The 22,758-nt window shown below is 42.5% G+C and overlaps 1 protein-coding gene across 3 annotated transcripts in view; it reads right to left on the bottom strand.

Moving 5' to 3' along the window:
* FAM110B (family with sequence similarity 110 member B) overlaps window positions 1-22,758 on the bottom strand; it is a 150,407-nt gene that overhangs the window by 58,644 nt on the left and 69,005 nt on the right. The window contains exons 1-2 of one of the 3 annotated variants that reach the window (XM_004768793.3): window positions 12,326-12,432; window positions 6,984-7,072 (exon numbers count right to left, since the gene is read on the bottom strand). The gene's annotated coding sequence lies outside the window, so the exon portion shown is untranslated. Of the gene's footprint in view, window positions 1-6,983; window positions 7,073-12,218; window positions 12,433-22,758 lie in introns of those variants that run through there. The other 2 variants (XM_004768792.3, XM_004768791.3) reach the window with 2 other exon arrangements.

Consider the following 22,758-nt stretch of genomic DNA (forward strand, 5'->3'; position numbering starts at 1 on the left):
CCAGTCCTGTTGACACCTGGTGCTGCTGTGTCTTGTACTTGCAAAGGCTGCCATCAGAGTTTGTAAAAAGGCAGATGAGAAAACTACTATGACTTTCCTCTTTAGGTGTAGAGAAAGCCCTTCAGTCCTGTTACAGTCTACAAACTACTCTACAAATAAAATATAAATAAAGACTCTATAAAGTCTACAAATCCTCTATAGCTTGCTAGATTCTAAAGACACAGAGTACACATGTTATTCCTACCCCCCAGTTGCGTATAATGTGCTAGCAAAAGATAGAGGGAACTTAACTGTGACAGAAACCAGGCAATGGTAAGTACGCCCTATGGACTCAGGGACTAGAGAGAGCCCAGGATACGCACTCACCATCATAAGGGACTAGGAGTACGGGCAATGCCAATTTTGAACAAATGAAGATTTAGGAGAAAGTGAGGTCTTTACACAGCAGAGGAAACCTGAACTGGGCCTCCTATACGGGTGGGACTTCGATCAAGTTTCTACTCGTGCTTTTTGCTGTCGGTGGGTCTGTTTTCCTTCCAGGGGTCCTTCCAGAGGATATGCTGTGTTTTTCTCTCGACTGTGTTTTCTTAAAGTCTACTTAGATCACTCGACTCTGGAGACCTTAAGAACTGGCAATAGCTTTCCAATCTGGGCTGTTGAATGAAATTGTTACTTTCACGAAAGGTTTGCCGTGCTGGTAAAGAAATTCACGCTTCTTCAGGAAGTTAATCAGTCCCTAGAACTGTTCGGACAACTGCAGAACATCTGCAAGTCTTTTTTAAGATTTCAGTCCAACCCATGCTCCCTGGGGGAAGGCACCAGAGGGATGCTCCCACATCACCGCTGGGAGTTTGTATCCTTTACAGTAAGATGCAATTTTTAAATAAACTTATCATATAATTTGAGAATCATATAAATGCTTAAAGCAAAGGATAATTGTAAGACTACCTATAAAGGTACATGGATATATACTAAATTGTGAAGAAATGGCTTGAATGAATTTGTTGAATAAATCAATGAATGGTAGAGATTCTTGGATTTGGCTCAAAAAAGTTGTCTTGTTTTTTTTTTTGTTTTTGTTTTTGTTTTTTTAAATAAAGGAAAAGTTAACTTTTGAAATGGGCCTCAAAGGAACTCATGGACTCTGAGAATGAGCAACTGGTAGGGAGGGCGGGGCAAGAAGCAGAGCACACACTCAGATGAGCCAGGTGTGTCAGGAACACGAGAAGGGTGAAGGAGGCGGACTCCGGCTGAGAGTGGGGAGGTCAGCTGAGAGGTGGCTTCAACTGAAGGGCTCTGGACTTGAAATCTGATCGATAGGTAACTGGAAGAAAACACAGTTTGGGAGCAAGGAGGTAACAAGATGAACAGAGTGTTTCTAAAAGAATTTTCTGCTTGCTAAATGGACTGAGAGCAGAGACCAGAGACAGGCTGACTGCTGTAATAAGGCTAAGTCAGCCCCGAGCTCTCTGGTGTTGAAGAGATGCTGTCGCCAACGTACAAGCCCTGAGGAAAAGCGAGCAGGGCTTGAGGCCTGCCTGGGTGTGCATGGTAAGAGCCAGCGGTCCCTCAGCGGGGCTTCCTTCCAGAGGAAGTTCCTCCCATTGACCGTCATGGCAAAAACTGGATCTCTCTGTCTGAGGATGATGCTGGGCTGAGCTCTGCTTTAAATGTGCCCTTTAGAGAGACCCATGAGACTCAAGCAAGAGCAAGAGGTAAATTTCAAGGTAATACCAGACCAGGGCTTTGTGAAGCTAAAGAGTAGGTATGTGCAAGAACTACCCAAAGGCCACGTGCAGGGACCAACTTCATCTCAGGTGTCTCAGTCTGTTAGGGTTGCTATACCAAAAAACCACAGACTGGGTGGTTTATAGATAATAAACGTTTCTTTCTCACAGTTCTGGAGGCTGGAAGTCCAAGATCAAGGTGCCAACATGACTGGTTCTGGTAAAGGCCCTCTTCTGGGTTGCAGGCTTCTTACGGTGTCCTTACATGGCAGAAAGGGCAAGGGATCTCTCTGGAGCTTCTCTAACCAAGGTACTATCCCATCACTTGGGCTCCCCCCTAATGACCTAAGTACCTCCCAAAGGCCCCATGAACTAACATCATCACAATGGGCATTAGGATTTCAACATATGAATGGGGTGGGGGACACATTCAGACCACAGCACCAGGCTATGGAGGAGAAAGACCAGTATGGAGATGATACTCCAGTATTCACTAGTCAGTCCTGACGGGCCTCCACCTCTCTAAACTTCTCTGAGTAGTCAGGATGCACAAACGCTTTCTCAATTTATACCTAATGATGGAGCAGACACTCAACAAATTGGAGAAGAAAAAGTAAGGTCTTGATAGTGTAGCTTTTCACCCATCACAGCTGTAATCACTCTGAAGGTATCTTTTTCTCTCTAATGGGTGTGCTCTTATGGTTCTTTTCTCTCATTATTTGACTTTTGGGGCTTCATCCCTTCTCTAATTAATTGAATACAGCCCATGGTTTCCAAGGAATTGCTCTGATAGTCCACCAGACATCCATGTTTTCTTGTGACTTTCCCATTGTCCAGTCACCCTCAATTATCCTTCTCATTCCATTCATGACCCCATCACAATAAAGAAATCAAAGGGCTGAAAGACCTGGGGGTAGACTTGGGCTGTTTTTTTTTTGTTGTTCATTTGTTTTGTTTTTTTTTTTTTAAAGATTTATTTCTTTCTTTCTTTGACAGAGATCACAAGTATGCAGAGAGGCAGGCAGAGACAGAGAGGAGGAAGCAGGCTCCCTGCTGAGCAGAGAGCCCGATGCGGGGCTCGATCCCAGGACCCTGAGATCATGACCTGAGCTGAAGGCAGAGGCTTAACCCACTGAGCCACCCAGGTGCCCCTAAACTTGGGTTTTATACCCAGTGCATCTTGTCACATGGTTGCCTTTTGTTATCAGATTGAGCTCTTCAATTCTTGTATCCTCACCCACACAATGAAAATTCTAATGCCTTCTCTGCAGGGCAAGCCTGCGGACTACAGATTAGGCATATGATGCCTGTAGCACAGAGCTCCTAAGGCAAGCTTTCTACAGACTATGGGCTTCACTCTTCCACCGCTCTTTGTAGAAAAGCGGTGACTACACTAACAATGAACTGATCAATTCTGTAAGAGCCATTAATAATTAACAGTGAAAAACTAGATACACACACAGTAACTTATAGAATTTCTTTGATTAGAAAACAGCATTTTTAAATATGCAAATAACTTAATTGGCAATTTAACACTTTAAATTGCAATCCATAATGGCCTCTTGAACTTCACGATAAACAGGCATTAAATCTTCAAAAATAGAATGATACTTTCTGAGGAGAGGAGTATTTTGTTTTAGAGAGGAGAATATCCTTACATCTATCTTTAAAGAAGCCTGGAGAATAAAACAAGTAAAAATAATAAAACAAGTAAAAATCCCAGCTATTTTTGCCAGAGAATGCCCTCTTCTTCCTCTTCTTTTTTAAAAAGCAGTGAGCGAGGTGGAAACCTGGCTCCATTGGGCTGCGAGGTGGCTCTCATTACAGTGGTTGGGCTTCGCTGGCTCCTGGGGAGACCTTGCTCAAGGTCAGCTGAGCCGGCTTCTGAGGAGCCACACCTGACTGTACCCGTGGAACCTGAGCTCTGAGTCATATTTGCTTGGCAAAGAGCTGATCTGGGAAAAGGCAAAAGTCAGAGATGCTAGGCCTGAAAGGTAGATGAGTCGCGGACAAGGAACAAATCTTTCGTTACGGACGACCAGCTCTGGGAAACGCAGAAATGGAGAAAAAACTGTTTGGGGAAAACTAGCTCATATTTTTTGGTCAGGACCATTTAACCCGCAGAAAAGGGCATACGTATAAAGGTGGTTTCTGCTCCCAGCAATTTCTTAAGTACCTAGCACTTACACAATAAAAGAATAAAAAGAGCTGTCCCAGAGAAGTTTTAAAAAAGGAAACTTTCCAGGAGAAACTGACTTTATCAGGACTTAAGTTTGACTCAGATAACAAGAAACTAAAAACAAAGGCGAACATTGTAACTTATTCCCTGAAATTGCAATCACATGGATAATGCACAGAAATCAGTGTTTGTATATCCTTATTAAAAAATGACTCACTGGGTTAAGCATCTGCGTTTGGCTCAGGTCATGATCCCAGAGTCTGGGCCCCCTGCTCGGTGGGGAGTCTGCTTCTCCCTCTCCCTCTGCCTGCTGCTCCCCACCCCTGCTTGTATGCTCTCTCTCTCTCTCTCTCAAATAAACAAAATCTTTAAAAAATGACTCATATACAACATATAGAAGGTTTCATATTCCAGGTTAAAAAAACTCAAAAATTTAACCAAAGGAGCATTACAAATCCACCTTATGCCTTTCTTTTCTCAATTTCCTTAAACAAGGAACCCTGGTTTTAAAAGACACACCCTGTACTCTAAAAACAAAGTAATCTTAAATGTAGGTATTGAGAAGTAGTGAAAAACATTAATGACAAGATTAGTACATATGCCTTCTTAAGGCTAATTATCTATCTAAGGTAAGAGCTCAGAAAAGAAGAAAGCTTAATGAACTTTAAATGCAAAAATCGCCAAAAACAGTTGAAAACATTTGGATAGTAAGACAAAAACTATGCTTTTGAATAAATGAAACAAGATGGGACTGGGAGGGAGACAAACCGGAAGAGACTCTTAATCTCACAAAACAAACTGAGAGTTGCTGGAGGGGGTGGGTAGGGGGAGGGTATGTGCTCTGGTGAGTGCTGTGAAGTATGTAAATCTGGAGATTCACAGACCTGTACCCCTGGGGCTAATAATACATTATATGTTAATAAAAATTTAAAAATTAAAAAAAAGAACTATGCTTTTCACAGCAATCTTTACATAGCTTTTTAAAGAAATGCTTCCATCTTATTTCTAGGAAAACCAACACACAACTGAAATCAACTTGCACACAGTGACCTGACTTTATTTGCGAATGAGATACAAAGCTAAGAATTAGTGTCTCCAGTCCAGGTGACATTGCACTACTGAGTCATGTCGCTGAGTCCTTTCTAATCTCCCCAGGGCAGGACCTAGCTAAATAAGAATATCGACAAATATTGACAAACTCCAGACGGTTATGCCTGTGAAGGTAACCGACTGTTTTCTCCAGAATTTGTCTGGGAGGGAGGAAGAAGGGTCCTCTATCTCTCCTGTGCCTACGCCGTACCGGGCACTCTGTAGCTATGCCCCTAGCCTTCTGCACATCTCTACAAGCTTGCCGGTATTCTCAGTTGGTATGTGGGAAACTGAGGCTCAGAAAGTAAAGTCCATTCGCAGGCTGGTGAACAGTGAAGCTAAGGTTATACTCATGTCACCCCAACCCCTCTGCCCTTTTTTGCCCTTCAGGGTGGCCAATTCACCTGCCAGCAGGAGCCAGCTGGGTGAACATTGGTGAGTGTGACCATCACACATGGCTGTGTGTGGGAGTAGGGGTGTTGGAAATCATAAGGGAGACCAACAGGCCCATTTGCTGGGGGAATTCTTCTGCTTTTATATAGCACATGTCACAGAAAACTCCTCACTTGTGGGCAGATGGGGATCGGTGGGCTCCTAGAATGAGGCGGAGTGAAGCACACAGAATGCTGGAGGCATTCTCCATTAAATCTGCCTGTGCTCATGGGCAGCTCTGCAATCTCAGACCTGGGGATGGGAGATGAGGAGCTCCCTCCAGCCAACAGGAGCCCAGGGCTTTCAATTCAGAACTTTGGAAATCTGGGATCAGAAGACAAGGTCTTAAAGGTGATGAGTAAAGGATTTCAGGGTATATCACTGAGGGTCACCTGCTGGCTTATTCTATAATGCCCCTCTGTCCATGGACTGCAGGAAATCTACCTGGTCTAGGCTGGTTCTTACCTGTCAATCTAAATTGGATTCTGAAGTCCCTGGAGAGTGGTAACATCAGTCCAACTAGGTCACGCATTACGCAGTTATAATAAATTATATAGCGCATTACATACTCTATAGGCAATGGCCCATTACATAGAGATGCTGGAAAAGAGGCTCGAGGAAGGCTATTAATCAAATCAAAGCATGTGGTCGCTCGGGAATATGGTGCTCAGGTTAAGACCGTATCCTCATGAGAGCTGCTCTTTACCACTTCGTGGTCACTGTAGACATCAGTTACTTGGAGAGCCATCTTCAACTTCTAAACATCCCCAATGTCCTCATTTGGTGATACTGAACTCCCAATCTCTCTGGAAAAAGGAGGAACCATCTGGACCTTGACCACTGTTCATCCACTTCCTTGGCTCCTTCATGAGATGGGTCTGGTTCTAGGATGTCTCTGTTCTCCATCAGCTCTGGAGACAGGAAGGAATCCTGGGGTGTTACGGATGTGGGGCAAAGTCCCCAGCAACACCTTCCACGGAGCAGGCACATTTCCAGGGCTGCTTGGCTCTCTGGCAACACGTGCCCCCTACTCTCAGTCTGTCCCTTGGCTGGCATTTAGGTACTTCCCTCTTGACATGACCTCCTTTGGGGGGCCATCCTGCAAAACGCTCGCTCCCCAAACTCCCAGGGCGCTCGTTGCTGGCCCTATACCATTTGACAGGTCAGAAAAATTCATTTAATTCCCCAACCACAGACAGTGTACTTCTCATTAAAGTGCAAAGATGTTCACTTTTTAATATTGTCTTCAAATCTAAATATCTGATCAGTATGATTGGTAAATATGACATGGCCTTTGAAAAAACCATAATTATTAAAGCAAATATGTAAAAGACCTATCACGGAAGCCCTTGCAAAAGCACACGTAAATCATGCTGACTGTTATTTTAGTCCTAGCAGAGACCTCGAAGACAGGGACTTTTTTTTTTTGCCAGACAGCAAAATATCTGAAAGCTCAGCCTCTCAGCCTCTTTGTCATAATGTAATAATGGCACAGGTTTTCAGAGAGAATCGATACCTTCTGCTCAGAATGGGTCAAAATAAAGCGACGTACTTACTTGAGAGAGGGATGAGTATTTTATGGACGGGAGGCAGGTGTCACAGGGAGTCTGTTCTACATCCAGCTAGTCTCCGCGGCATGGAATATCTGAAAACACAGGAAAAAAAATGGTGATTGGTTTTTTACTTGACAAAAAGAGGCAGGCTGCTAAGTATACATAACAGTAGAAAATTCTTTTTAAAAATGGTGAATAAATAAAAAAATAGATAAACATGTAAGTACACCAAAATGTGCTGGTTCTTATATGTTTCATGTAGAAGCTAAGGGTTTTGCTCACTTCAATTTTTTTTTTTTTTAAGGAGCCGTCTGACCAGAGACAGCACTTACACAGAAGAATATAAATATCAGGTTGAGAGAGTCACATAAATAAAGGCTTACAGGACGTCATCTCATTTCCGGAATGGCTGCTCTGCACATCCCGAGCCCAAGTCTATCTCATGGTGAGATAAGGTGTTAGCTCTTCCAAGGGCCTTGGCGCCCACCTGCTGTGCAAGCCCCATTTCAGAAGAGGAAACAGGCCCAGTCAGGTGAGGCACTTGCCACAGACCACTCAGCTGGCTGGGGTAGAACTCCTCACAGCTGCAGGGGCACCCTTCCCCTGCACTGTCACACTCCCATGGCAGCAGTCATTTACGCATGCATAAATGCATTCATTCATTCATTCATTCTTAAGTACTGACAGAAGCACTTCCTACAGACCGGTTCTGTTCTAGGCTCTGGGGGTTAAGGGAGGAATCTTTGGCCTCAGAGTTTACGTTCCGCACAGGGAAGGCTACATACAACAAGGGCTATCTCAGAACGCTCCTGCCGTCACAGCGGTTGGAGAAGGTGGGGAGGGACCAAGCCACAGCTCTACTGGGAGATGCACGTTCCAGGCAGAGGGGGCACGGAGGCCCACGAGGCACAAAGAGCTCAGGAGGCTGGCAGAATGGGAGTAGGGGACACACGGGGACACGGGAGTGCTGGCTAAGTCTGTGGCAGTGGAGGGACTGGCCAGTGGAGGGCATGTGACAGGGAAGCTGATGAAGCACAGAACTCCAGAACGTCTACTTAGAAGGAGGGCCACGGGGCGCCTGGGTGGCTCAGTGGGTTAAAGCTCCTGCCTTTGGCTCAGGTCATGATCTCAGGGTCCTGGAATCAAGCCCCACATCTGGCTCTCTGCTCAGTGGGGAGCCTGCTTCCTCCTCTCTCTCTCTGCCTGCCTCTCTGACTACTTGTGATCTCTTTCTGTCAAATAAATAAATAAAATCTTAAAAAAAAAAGGAGGGCCAGAGAGGAGGAGACTGGAAAGAAAACATTTCCAGGCAGAAGAAAAACTGAAGGGAGCTGTCTCCCAGAGGCCAGCGGGTCAGCGGGCTGCTAGCTTGGGCCGTGGGCTCAGAAGGAGTATACCTCCCACACAGTGAGAGGGGGCGAAGATGGAGAGAAGTAAAGGCTATATTCCCACTTAAGAAAAAAGCGGTAGGGAAGCCTGACTAGGGCAAAACACAGCAGATTTCGGAGGGTTCTGTGATGCCAGGCTCTGAACACTGGAAATGGAGAACGTGTTTTAGAGAGACGCTTCACTGGTGGCAAGATCTAACACACAAACACACGATCCTTGAAGTGGACTTTCCACCAAATTTAGCAAGATTTAAAATATGTCTAAATTCAATTAAATGTACACAGAAAGAAGAAGGCCTTACTCATAGTAAGGTTCAATACCAGTGTTATACTCCAAACCCCAATTCTGCAAGCTTGTCTCTAATGAGCATCTACAAAATGAACGACTTAAATAAAAGCATCAATAGGCATCCAATGGCAAATGATCATTCCTGGCTATGCCAACAGTTGCAAAAATAATCACTAAATGATTGGGGAGTCCAACAGTAAGGAAAGTATTTGGTGACTCCTTTAAGATGAACTTTGAAACTACTGAATATATTTAAATTACTGGTGACATTAAAGAATCTTTTTTAAATCCCAAGCTATGTAAATCTATTAAAACAAAAATACTTCCATGCAACAGACCACTGTGTATTCTGAAAAGGTGTGTTAGCAGGAGGAAAAAAAATGAGTTTATATTTATTACATTAATTACAGACCACATAATAAAACTGAAAGTCAGTGTGAGATATGGAACAGATCTGCGGCCCACACCAACCCTTGCTAGGTATTAGGAGTAGTGGATATTGTGTGGGTTGAGTGGCAGTTGGAGAGTTCTGGTTTGGGGGCTGGGTGCTACTATCTCTTTTCCTAAAGCCTTCTCTCCTCACCCTTTTTAAAGAACTGGTCACCCCTCCTTGGTATCGTCAAGCCAATGCCTCGGTTTTCCTTGTACACCATATGTTATGTATTATTATTCATTCTACTCTCTCTCGTCTTCCACAGGACCACTTCTTACAGACAGAGGGCCATGTGTCTATCTTTCTCTCACTCATGCTTATCACAGATCCGAGCACATGTTAAGTGAACATAACTACAGAATGAAATAACAAGAAGAAAAAAAAAAAAGAAAAAGAAATACACTTAGAGGAGAGGCCTGATGTCTCTTCAAAGAATTTTCCAACCCAGGCAGATTTTGGAGGGTCAGTCCTGAGATGGTAATCAACGGCTAATGACAGATGTCCCTCAATTCCTTTGGTATCACAGATGCCCCGGTATCAAGCCAGAAAGCCACCCACAGGTGTTACACTGCAACCCTTACATCCAAGAGCCCGCAGTGCACACTGCTCCTTCTTTCCTACAATTCCTTCCAGACTGTGCTCAGCCCAGCTGCTTTGTGGCACATTATATATACGAAATGACTTTGCTTTTAAACTGATTTCCATTTTTCCTGCTGTGATTACGAGCCTCTACAAGAAAAAGAAAGTATCACTTCGTGTTTTAATTCAGAAGATTATCCATTTTCTGTTCTAGTTCGTGCTAACGGACCTATGTTTGATTGGTCAGGAATGTCATTCTCTCTTCAGGAAAGAGCCACAGAATTACAAGGAGGGGAAAGAACAAAATTTTCAAGTGTCTAAGAAATTTATTTTTACAGTTTTATCTCAGAAATACATAAAAATTTCCCTTAATGTATTTAAAAAAAAGAGCTGTAATTCATCTGAGGATAAAAGTACAGATTCTGTTAACTTTGCCAAAAGCTAAATAACGTTTCATTTAATGCTATCTGAGAAATGCCCTTTTAGTGTTATGTTAAAAGGCCCTTTGGGATATCCTAGGTAACATGACACAATATCCACGCACATTTACATTTACATCACATTTTTAAGGAGTTCCTTCTAGACACACAGTCTTTTAAGATTCAGCCCATGAGAGTCTGTCACTTAGAACTATTTCGCACAGCTTCCTAGGACACACAGCCTAATGGAGCTGAGCTCACGAAAGGAGGCTTATGATGTTTACGGAGGACAGCAATCATTTACTCTTAAGGCAGCCTACTTCTTGGAAATTCTGTAAGACCAAGGTAATTTAGGAAGTATTTCAGGAGATGAAGAGAAGGAGAGGGAGAAAGAGAGTCATGGAAATGCATCCGATTATTCTTCCCCCAACGAGTGTCCAAGCTGGACTGTCAGGAGCAGGCTGTTTTCCTTGTCTGGACGAACCGGGGGCTGAAAGGGGAGCGTGGGGTCGGGGTGTGGGAAGGAGAGCAAGGAGCACTGGAGCCGACTGTGATCTCGGCCACTGCAAAGCACCCTTCTCAGGTCTGAAGCAGGCGTGGCTCGTGTCAGGGGAGTCCAGACAGGAAGTAAGCGGCCCTTCTCACATCCAACCTGTCACATGTGGTGACTTAACATGGAACCGCTGCATCCTGCCTCTCGTCCCTAGAGACCCCGCGTTACCCTGAACAACTATCAAACTTTGTCATCACACATGATGCCCCGTCACCATCAATGACCACCTTTCATAATAGCCTTTATTTTTTTTTCTTCACACTGTCATCTGAGAGAAACAGGACATTCGACAATTTATTACACCTCGGGATAGCCTAGGGAGGGGAACGTGTAGTTGGGGTGGGGGTGCGGTGAGGGAGAGAAGCCCAGTTAAGTAAGCTCAAGTTTTCCTCTGCCAAAGAATGTATGGAACCCCTTCAGCCAGAAGAGAGCCATAAGTCAAAGCAGTTATTTTAACAAAATAGTGAAATGGCAATGTTTGGCTTTTCGGGAGCAGGGAAAGAATTCCTGACAGCCTTCAGCTCTCAGCAGGGCTCTCCACTGATAGAGAGACGCATGGTGGCAGCTAGCCAGCCGTGTGACTGGTGAGTCAATACACAAGTTTCTGTGGTCTCCACAGCCTGATATGGTAAGGATACCGATTTTTAAGTTTAAAGACTAAGGGATACCAAGGGGCTCTCCTGGTGTAAAACCACTCTACGGCGAAGGTACCCTGAAAAACAAGGAGTCCCACTGCGTTTGTTTGGGCTTCCTTCAGCCCAGCCTGGGCCACGTAGCTATTTTTCCTCCAAAATAGAGCATCTTTATGATGGAATTTAGGATCACTTATGATTTGATTTGGAAAACAACCCAGGAATTTTTGAATGCTGTCAAACCTGAGGCAAAGTGATAAGAACCCCACCTTTCTGTGATTTCATTTCAACTCCGAAAGCAATGTCCCTGTTAAACAAAGCCCAGAGTGAAAAATTCTCCCTTTGGCACGGCGGACTACACACCTAAATATATTTTTTGGCAAAACAGGATATGCTAATATTCTCCATATTCAGAAGGCTTAAGGAAAACTACAAAAGGTGAAACAAAGAAAACCATCCAAAATGAAGGCTGCACACATCTTTGAAGAAACAATAGCACATTACTTCTGCTAAGACCCCGCGTCGACACGAGGCGAATCGCTGCCCCGTCCTAATTAAAGCGTGTCTCACTGAACTCTCCTTGATTGCTCATTAATCACGGGAGTCCGGACTCCATGCAAACAAAGTCAACCGGCTACTGACACGCACCTCCAAAGACACTTACGCTGATGCAACATCGGACTTTCCCAAACAGAAGAGAACCAATAAGCATCAATCCCCACTACACAACACACTTGAATCCAGGTGAAAACAATATTCCTTCATGAACAGGGTAGCTGTTTACCGGCCGAGCCTTCTCCGGCAGAACACACCACAATCCGGGAACGCTGGAGTATGCATGATATTAACAAAAGCAAGATCAAATTAAACAGATGACATGAGGAACGCGCTTCATTTCATGCATGGCCCTGTTTTTCCTGCGAGAGAAAGCCTCCAAGTAATTACCGTGAACTGAAACTTCTTCCCTGATCCCCAGCAGCCAGCAGCTGGTGGCTCCAATACACTACAACAAAGACAGACACCTTCTCCCCGGTGCCCTCCTCCTCCTTTACCGTTACCAGCTGAGCACCTCCACCGTTGCAAGAACACAGAAGAGTATCTCTGTATCTATGTCTCCAATGCAGCATAAAGAGTGCTGTGGAAACCTATCAAACTGGCGAGCAGTGATGCTAGCAGCCAATGAGGAGAGGCTCATGCAGAATCCAGCACATGCTCTCTGAGGCGCAGGCTGTCACCAGCGCTTAGCAGGCTGCTAATCTAATTATAGCTAGTTTGCTAGCACAGAGCTCTTGGAGCAAAGCACATGAGCAAATTAAATTTTAATAATTAAACTCCACAGACAAAATCATCTTGATTTCCTGTCATTTTGAAGATTAATGCATCACCTTATAAACTATAAGTGATCTTTAAAAGTACATTCTTGGTTTTTTCTCCAATGCAGAGAAACAAAGAGTGGCTAAATCAATCCACAGAACTACCGGCTGACTTAAACTTAACAGATCCCAGCACTGAGAAATAATACAATCGATACAAGGAGGATATTAAAATCTGAGTGCTATAAAATCCAAGCCTCACTTTATTTACCCTGGTTAGCAATTTGCCACTCATTTGTCCTAAAGTGCTAATTAATCTCTCAGTATACTTGGAAATACCATGCACATTGCCATCCACAGTGGAAAAGGGCTAATCAAGGTGTCAAAAGTCATAATCTTGACTAGAGTACTGAATAATAATTAAGAGCTAGATGAGATGGAAAAGGGATATCAGAAGTTATTAATAAAAATATATTAAAAAGAAGTTATTATAAAAGCAAAAATTAAATAAATTTGCCCACCTCACAATTTAATGGCAAAAATTAGTCTAGAAGCCAAGTCCTGTGAGAGGTGGTCCGATGCATAGATAAAAGGCATGAACCTAACCATCAGACTGACTGGGTTTAAGTTCTGGATCAGCTATTTCCTCCCTTTGTGAATGGGCAGGGGACTGGATTTTTCTTGTATCCCTGAGGCCATAATGGGAGACACCTTGCAGGGTTATTTCAATGAGCTATTAGCACTTAGCACGGGGCCTCGCACACAGTGAGTTCTAATCAAGCTATTATTAATAGCAGCAAGCTTGATGCTACATCTTATTGTCTACCTTCTCTTCCAGCATCACACTACTCTAAAAAAAGTATCTAAACACTTCCCCACTGCCGAGTTTTGTCAGAAACACCGTTTAGAATTAACAGTGACAAGCTAATGGCAGACTTGATTCATCACAGAAAATCATTATTGGTACTCACTCTAGAAACAAAAATTATTACACCTCCTTTTTGTCTATGTAATTGCTACAATTTTACTTGACTCTATAAGAACCAATCTTAGAAGGTATTTTCAGGAAATTATGGGCATATAATTACATTTCATTAATGATTTGCAATATAGATCATGTGATATACATTTTAAAAGTGTTTTCTATGGAATATAAATTGGGAAAGTAGATAATGAGAAGTTTGATTCAATTTAAAACGACACGTTTATGTGAGAAAGGGAGAGAAGTCAGCTCGTCTAATGCAGCTTTTTGTCTGGATTTGTTCTCCTTTAAAGTCCTTTCTTTCTTCTCAGTATGTTTTACAAAATTAACCATCCTGCGGTGATATTAATCAAATCTGTTTGTTCACATGTTAAACTTTCCTTCAGTAATTCTCAGAAATGGGTATATTTTACCAGTCGAGTTGTAATCCAGTAGAATGATGCAAACTTCTCATTTCTGTAGTTTTGTTTTGCTCTGATTCTCCTTTGAAAACCTTCAGAGAAAGCTGACATTCTCAAAAGGCATTATGATTTGCTCCAAGGAACCAGATATCTCCAGGGATTAATCAGGAGCCACTGAAAAGGAATCCTGCCTACGGATCATTTTTCATCCTCCAGTCTTTGTGTCCCACACCTGTCTGGGAAGTGAGCTGGAGAAAGGGACGGCATGGCCCATAAACTTCCAAGGGAGAGCACAGCAACTCATGGTCCATAAACTCAAGAGCCAGCAAGTGTGGGGAAACGTACACGGAGACACAAACTCTGGGAGAATACGACAGAGACGAGTCTGCAAAAGAAAATGCTCGGCGTGCTACCTGGAAGCGTCAACCATGGAATTATCAAAGTGCAATCAGTATCATCAGGAGCTATAACTCCAAGAGGAATTGGCTTCAGTGATTTGGCCTAAGGCACAGCTCCCTGGAGGCTGCCAGGATACAGACTAGTAACACTTCCAGGCATTTATCTAGGAAACATCGAACAGCCCTGCCTTCCCCTTCATTTAACAGACTGCTAGCTCAAAAACGGCACTTTAAAAAGCTGTTTGATGAATTTCTCTCATGCCTGTTTTGTATAAGCATTAAGCAGACCCTTTCTGAGAGGCGGGAGCGGCTGTCCTTTCTTCGGTCTTATCTTTCAACATGTTTGGAACCAATATTTGTTTGAAACTAAGTAGCGGTTAATTGGTCATCTTTCTGACTGCCTCTCTGCTGAGTGAGCCTTTGTTTTTTTGACCTCAAGAATAAGCAATTTTGTCTTTGAACTTTTGTCAACGCATCCTTGATTCTGAAAAATCATTCATTCCTTCAGTGAACACCTTCTGGCACCTACTATGTGCAAAGACAGCAGAGAGACAGAGTATTCTGATTCCTAACAGAGCTTCCACCTAATGAGAGAGAGAAACATTAAGTGATTCATTAACAAATGAGTAAGCACCATGGGGTAAACTGCCTTGAAGTGGGGGTGGACTGACTTGTCTGTGGCAGAAGGTTTCTAAAGGGAGGGCGGGTGAGGACCAAGAGTGTGTGAAGGTCCTGGAGCTGCTGATGGGGCCTGAGGACAAATGAAGGGCATGGAGACACAGAGGCAAACAGCACCCACCAAAGGAGGAAGAGAGTTTGGGACAAGCCCCCTGAAACTCTGCCGATTCCTTTTCAGTTCTTTCTAAAGAGTAAGAGGTTCCCACTATCTTGCAAGGCAAAACCTTCACTTACCCTTCCTTGTGCAAAGAACACAAACATGTCCATCTCATATTTGCACACCGGGCAAGGAAGATTAGTCCCTCACCACACATACCATTTACCCACCTGAATGATTTCCTCAAATTCTGTTCTGAATCTCCAACCTTGGAGAACGAGGAGAGGAAAGCCTACGTTTTGAGAATTTCCATCTAGGGGGGCACCTGGGTGGCTCAGTCTGTTAAGCATCTGCCTTTGGCTCATGTCATGATCCCAGAGTCCCATGATGGAGCCCCATGTCAGCGGGGAGTCTGCTTCTCCCACTGCCTCTCACCCCACTTGTGTTCCCTCAGATGAATAAAGTAAGTCTTAAAAAAGAAAAAAAGAAGAATTTCCATGTAGAGCTTTGTTAAATGTCCTTTCCTTGGAACAGAAACTAGGGTTTTATATACTAAAAATGATGCTTTTTAAGCCTATGGCTCCTAGATAACTTTAGACTGATCAGTTGTGTCTCAGTTTCCATTGTTGGTCAAAGTCCAGCTTGCTGAAAGGGATCCAGGAGGGCTGTTTCTGTTATAAGGAACTGTATCTGCTCAAAAGCTGGATCTCCGTGGCTGATGATTCTCTCACTCAGCTGACTGGGAGTCCCAGTCCAGCTCTACTCCCCCAGCTTTGCCAGCGGAGGGAGCAAAGACCAGCAGCCGAGCCATGGTCCAGGACATGCCATGGATCCCAACCCATGCCCACTATGGGTTAGCTTGTGTCAGAACAGCCAGCCTGGGATGATGTGGCCCTGACCAGCAGCATGTCCACCGTGGGATGTCAAGCCACCAACTAACATGAAGTCACTGGGCACAGATGTTAACAATCAGCTCCCCCCAGACCACGTGAGTGGCTTTAGCATACCACTTACTACCAACTCCAAGGAAAAGAAAAGCATGTCCCAGCTGTGAAAGTCTCCTCTGACTACAATGGGTAGGACAACTGGTGGAAAAGCATGTGAGTAGTTAGGAAGTATGGTGCTCCTTCCTTCTCTGCTCATAAGTCCCAAGCACTGGCTGTTCGTTTTTCTCTTCCATTCCCTTCCTTTCCCTTTCTCCCTTCCCCCGCCCCCCTTCCTTTTCCCTCCCTCCTTCCCTCCCTTCCTTCTTAGAATGCAGCATACAAGGTGCCCGATGCAGGTGTAACATGGGCAGGCTGAGAAAGACGGAATGGAGCTGCTAGAAATCACCCCAGCTGCTCCAAAGACCACCTGCAGCCCTCAGGCCCCTCTTCATTCAGAGGCTTCGCATGCTGCCCTGTTGACCAAGAAGCCACCCCACCGTGTCAACAGGGCCTCAGAGGCTCCTTTGCATATCAGCGCAAACCACCACTGTGGGAGTCCGTTCTCAGGGACGCCTGGGAAGCCACTCACTGATAAAAATGATTGTGTGTAGATGGTCATCTTGCCAGGCCATAAGCAGACTGCGTGAGTCCTCTCGGTGGAACTCGGTAAAATGATTGTGTGTAGATGGTCATCTTGCCAGGCCATAAGCAGACTGCTTGAGTCCTCTCGGTGGAACTCGGTTTACAATCCAATGGTGCATCTTGTGGTGTCTTCTCAAAGCCTTGCCTGTGCCATCACCTTTTCTCTTATCCTTCTGATACGTATTTTACAGTATTGGCGAAGAGAGACGGAAGGGTAGGGAACAGTTGAGATAGTTAAGGAGTTAGGAATTTGGGGGTCACTAGCTCAGGAGAGATTGTCGTGGAGGCCTGCTATGAATGGTCTGCAGTTGGTAGCACAGTAAGGTGTGTCTGAGACCCTCGCACACACGGTCTCTATCTGTAAAGTGAAGATCCCACACGGCCCAAGCACCCTCCTAGAGGGCCTTCATAGGACCCACAAGTGCGTGTCTGGACAGCACAAGTCAGTGGTTCTTGAGCACAGCGCTTGAACAGACCATTCCTCAGGGTCTCTCTCCCTCCCCACTTCCTTGGGCCATGCTCCTGCTGTACCCCCTATAATAAACTTATGAGACCCTACATGCTCTCAGCCTCTCCTAACAGTTTGCCACCCCGGCCCACCCAATGGACCACTGAGTTTAGGACTCCAGACTTTGAAATGGCTAAATTATAGGTCAGTCTTGCACTGGGATTAGCCCCATCATGCCTTTTTAACCAGGAATGAAACTGGTCTCTTAGGCCTAGAGGCAGAAGTCACTTGGTGGAAGAAGAGAACTAAGTGGGTGCCTAGGTGGTTCAATCGTTAAACATCTGCCTTTGGATCAGATCATGATCCTGGGGTCCTCGGATTGAGCCCCACATTGGGCTCCCGGCTCAGCGGGGAGCCTGCTTCTCCCTCACCCTCTCCCCCTGGCTCTTGTTCCCTCTCTCACTGACTTTCTGTCAAATAAGTAAATAAGATCTTAAAAAGAGAGAAAGAGAACAAAGAATTTCTTAGGTATGGGACTAACCATCAAAAAAAGCTGAAACAGACAAAATTTACATCTGCTATGTCCCATACCCTCTGTATCCTTCTCCAACATTTAGCATCCTGACCTCAGGGCACAAAAGTATCAAGTGCCTACAACTTTAGCAGACCTTGTAGATCTGCCCAGCCCTCACACCTCCACAAGTCCTAACACTAACCAGCCTGTCCCTTGCCCTTCTATGGGAAAATGAAAAACTGGACTCCAACTCCTACTTATGCTAATTTTGCAGAAATACATAAGACCCCTGCCCTGGAGGTGAGCTCTCGAACCTTGGAAAGAATGGCAACCTCAACGTCCAGCATAACATGGTTCAGATTAAGAATCCACAAGGGAGTTCCTGTGCAGGTCAATAGGGTTAAGAAGAGAGCTGGGATATGGTCATGCAAAAGGGACTTTTCCTCCCAAAACTAAGAAACTAAATGATTAGGGTAACATAAGAAAGTTTTGAAATTTTGATGCAAAAAGCACATTTACATGCCTAATGAACATCAGATTAAGAAAATTCTTCATTAAGATGATTTTATTTCGCATCTTAGAGTCCTAACTCACAAACACAATATTCTTTGGAAAGTATCTTTTCGATTCAACTGTTTTCTAGAGCAGCCCAGTTTTACCCAAATGATTGTTTCCTAATTATAAAGTCTAATAATCAATGATAGGGTATTTTGAAAGTCTCTCATTGCATACAACTTTAAGCACTGCATAAATAACAAACTTTGATATTCTTCAGAAATCAAACCTCCTATCCTCCTCTCATTTATATTTACATAGATCTACAAGTCAAACATGGGTTTATTCAGCTGATGAGGTCGAATGCACAAGGACTTTCACACATGGTTGCGGACATGTTGGAATCAGAACCCACATGTCCAAATGGTACTGCACAGCAGAGAGCCTTTAATGAATGAGCATTCTGGAAATTAAAAATTAATATCACTAAGAAACTTTCTTTAACAACAACAACAAAAATCACTAATTAAGACATCAGGATTTATACCTTAACAGGAATGATTTTAAATAACCAATTACAATTAATCTTTGACATTCTGACTGGCAACTTTTAAGAAATGGAAGTTTAAGACAAGAAGAGGAGATTATTTGAGAATCTAAAATACTAAGGTAAAAATAAAATAAAATACTGAGGTGATGTTGCTTCATCATCTAGTTTAGTTCCAGAAATATATATCGGCTCCCTATTATATGACCCTGGTTTGAGAATATCTCCCTTGGCAGAATTTACAGACAAGGGAGGCCATAAGCACCTGGGAGTTTTGCTCCCTGGAGGGGTGAGGTGCAGAATTCAGAAAGGGGAGCCTCAGAGACTGGCTTGTTCAGGGACTCCAGACTCAATCTGTTCCTATTTTGCTCTGTTTCACACTAAAACCACATTTATTCTTATACTCAAAAAATTAGTTATCCCGTGGGTGTAATAATTAAATTTTATTAAATAATTTTATGTATGCCAATATATTATATATAATGATAAATAATATAATATAAATATAGCACACATAACATATATGTAATATAAAAATCTTATATAAAATTATATAATAAGCTCTGAATTGGCTTGCAATATTCGTCCTGAGCTTATTACCTTCCCTTCTGTTCTCAAATCATACCATATTTAATGGACATTGATAAGCATCTTCTAGGATGTGAAAGTGTTTACCTTATCATTTATCTTTGTCTACCAAAAGGGCTCAGGATTGGACTCTTTCTCTACTGACCATGGATAATTCCTACAAACCTTTAAATTATAATAAATGGACTAACATCCTAAATTGTAGCTCTTGTCTCCTCAAGTGGAATGCCTAACCATTTCAGATTTCGGTTAAATGACATTTCCTATAATTATAAATAGTTCTGTATAGCATCAGCATCAGTGTTTGAGTGTTATCTCTACGATTATTGTCCAAAATCAAGGCATATCATCTTGCATGAGCAATATGTGCTGCTATTTTAAGCAAAAGGTTCATGGAAGAACTTCAACTATGCATGGTACGAATGCTCATAATCATGTTTTAACATTACTAACTTTGAACGATTAGTTTCATCCAAATAAATATTTAACTACAAAACAAAACTGTTATGAAATTCATCTGGGGTCTTTCTGAAACTTTCTTTTTTTTTTTTTTTAAAGATTTTATTTATTTATTTGATAGAGAGTAAGATCACAAGTAGGCAGAGCAGCAGACAGAGAGAGAGGGGGAAGCGGACTCCCTGCTGAGCAGAGAGTTGGATGCAGGGCTGGATCCCAGGATCCTGAGATCATGATATGAGCCAAAGGCAGAGGCTTAACCCACTGAGCCACGCAGGTGCCCCTTTTCTGAAACTTTTAATGTTAGTAGGAGCCAAAGGATAGGTGTCTTCAAAGGGCTCATATCAAAACTTTAGAAGTTTTAGCCTCCTGAATGATACTCTTTGGGAGTAATTATGTTGCTAGAACGTCATGTACTTCTCACCTTGTATCATGTTATATTTTATCCCAATCCAGCTACTTTCCAACTGGCAACCATGAGTAAATTACTTAACTTATTCATGCTTGAATTTTCTCATCTATAACATGAGGATAATGATATCATGTGGATTAAATGAGTTAACACATCCAGAAAGCATTTAGAGAGTACCTAGCATTTTTGTAAGCATTATTTAATCATACTTGGCTGACCAAAAAATTAAGCATCCAGGCCAAGTGATATTATTGGTATTAGAAAAACAGACCCTTCTTTTAGCAAAAGAAGTACATAATATAAATATATAATCAGCATGCTCTGGGGACAACTCAGATGGGAAATGTTATACTGTTAAGAACTTCATCTAGAAATTTGGAATTTAAATAAGCATGGATTTTTTTCCCCCCCTGGGGCAATGTGGGAAAAAACATTTTGAAAATTTTACAAATGTGTATACATTTACCCATGCCCATGTGCTATGGGAAAATCATTCTAAGGATCATGTGCACAAAAATAAATTAGAAATAACTGAGGATATTTGCAAAAAATATATAGTTATGGTATTTGTCATATCACAGTATCCCTTCTAGAGCAAAAAGAGAAAGAAAGAAAATTGTATTCAACAATAGCCAATTGATTACCATAATGTGCATAATTAAAATTAATGGAACATTATACAGTTATTCAAAAGCGATATTTAGAGGAGTATTTATTAAATGAGATTATAAGCTAAAATATTGAGAGTCATAAATCAACATATATTATGATTCCATTTTGTTAAAATTACCTCCCTATGTATGTATACAGAGATGTCTGAATATATAGAGAAAAGGTGTGGGAGCAAATCCTACAACGTGAATAGTGAATTTCTGCGTGGTTGACTTGTCTGAAGTTTTAAATTTTTCTACTGTGCTATTACTAACATTGAACATAAATTGTTTATTAAAACTTTGTTTCTTCCTACTCCCTCCCAAGGAAAAGAAAAACCTGTGGGTGGCAAGTTTTGAATGAGTACAGCCCCTCTAATATCTCAGGCTTGGAGATTCTTGCTGCCTTGTGTCCTGGTTGACAGATCTAGCCTACAGCCAGTCTTCATGGTGCAACTTAACTTTGCTAACCAGCAGGTAAATAACCAGCGAGTAAGTAGCAGCCTCAGCAAACACAATTTTGATGAGCTAATCTTCCCAGCCCTAAGTCAGACCATCAGAATGGGAATCAAGAGTTCAGCGTGGATTGTCAGTCAATTTGCTGATTAGACATTAGGGCAAGCCTCTCCTGGCACGGTTAAGTCCACACTGCTAAGCGCAATTCAGATACTCCTTGCCTTAGTTATTTGGATAATTGTCTCCTTTTATCTAAAAGCATTCTTACACACTTGGAAGGCATGACTCGGTTCAAATGTCTGGAAAGAAGCCAGTAAGTTTAAGTGATGAAGGAAATAAAAAATCATTTCTTTGGATATAAAGTTAGGAACATTAGCATGCTTCAAGATTGACTGAGACCTTGGCAGGTTTCTGAAGCTTTATGGATTGTTACTACTAGAGTAGCAATTAAGTTTAAAGTTAAGATAAAGCAAAACAACCACCTTTTAGTGTGTCTGCCTCTACTGACTGTTTTTACTTTTCATAGTCTAAAAAAACTTGTGAACCTTAGCTCAGGATCATTAATGGATAATGGTTTGATGATTTTGTTGGAAAGATATTTCCATTTACCTGTGTATATCTTAAAGGCAATTTTATTATATCCAGGGACCAATTTTTTAAGTGTCACAATAGAAATTAATGTGCAAGTGGGAAGTGTTTAACACAAATTTGCCTTGAAGCAACCTAAGCTCTACTCCATCTATATCATTAAATGTGTAATTGTCTGTAAAGCCAAGACTTTTCTTTTTTCCCCTACTGAAAATAATCACTCCCCCTTCTAGTTCCTTTTTTGAATGTTAAGTTTTTCATACCTGGTGCCTAGTTTCTGTATCTGGATTTCCTATTTTCTCCTGCTCCTAGTTCCATATGTAGACATTCTTTTCCATGGTTTCTTTTATAGCAAGAAAAAAATCTCTCTTTCGGAATCCTGTTAAAAGCAGCAACGATAATTACGGGACCCTTTTCATTTAACTAGTGCTCTTCTCCTGGAGTGTTTACTGCTCAGTGATTTTTAGGGGAAAAACAATGTGTCCTTCAAGAATGAGGAAGAAGTGATTTGAAGAGAAAAGAAACCTCTGAAAATAGGAACACTTGACTAGTTTCAAAATAAACAAAATCTGTGTTACTTATTGAAGGTTCTTTCTCGGGTTATCGCTTTATGCTTTACAGCGGCAATCAAGAGAAAAGTTACTCCTCCAAACATTACCGAGACACTTTGTAAATCTCTGGTGGTATCTGAAAACCATTTCTGCGGATGTGGGTGCTCTCTCTATAGGGAGCATTTTCTAATCACGGTGTCAGTGTCTCAGGGAGAATAAGCACAGGAAAAGATAAGCCTCATTGCATATTACTTTTATCGTATGTATGTTATTAACTTTGAAACTGGAAGAGACTTGAAGGACATTAATTCACCTTAAGGAAACTTTCTTGAGCTTCTCTTCT

This window comes from Mustela putorius, unplaced genomic scaffold (genome assembly GCF_011764305.1).
Source record: "Mustela putorius furo isolate JIRA1106 unplaced genomic scaffold, ASM1176430v1.1 tig00000151_pilon_pilon_pilon, whole genome shotgun sequence".
Classification (NCBI taxonomy): domain Eukaryota; kingdom Metazoa; phylum Chordata; class Mammalia; order Carnivora; family Mustelidae; genus Mustela; species Mustela putorius.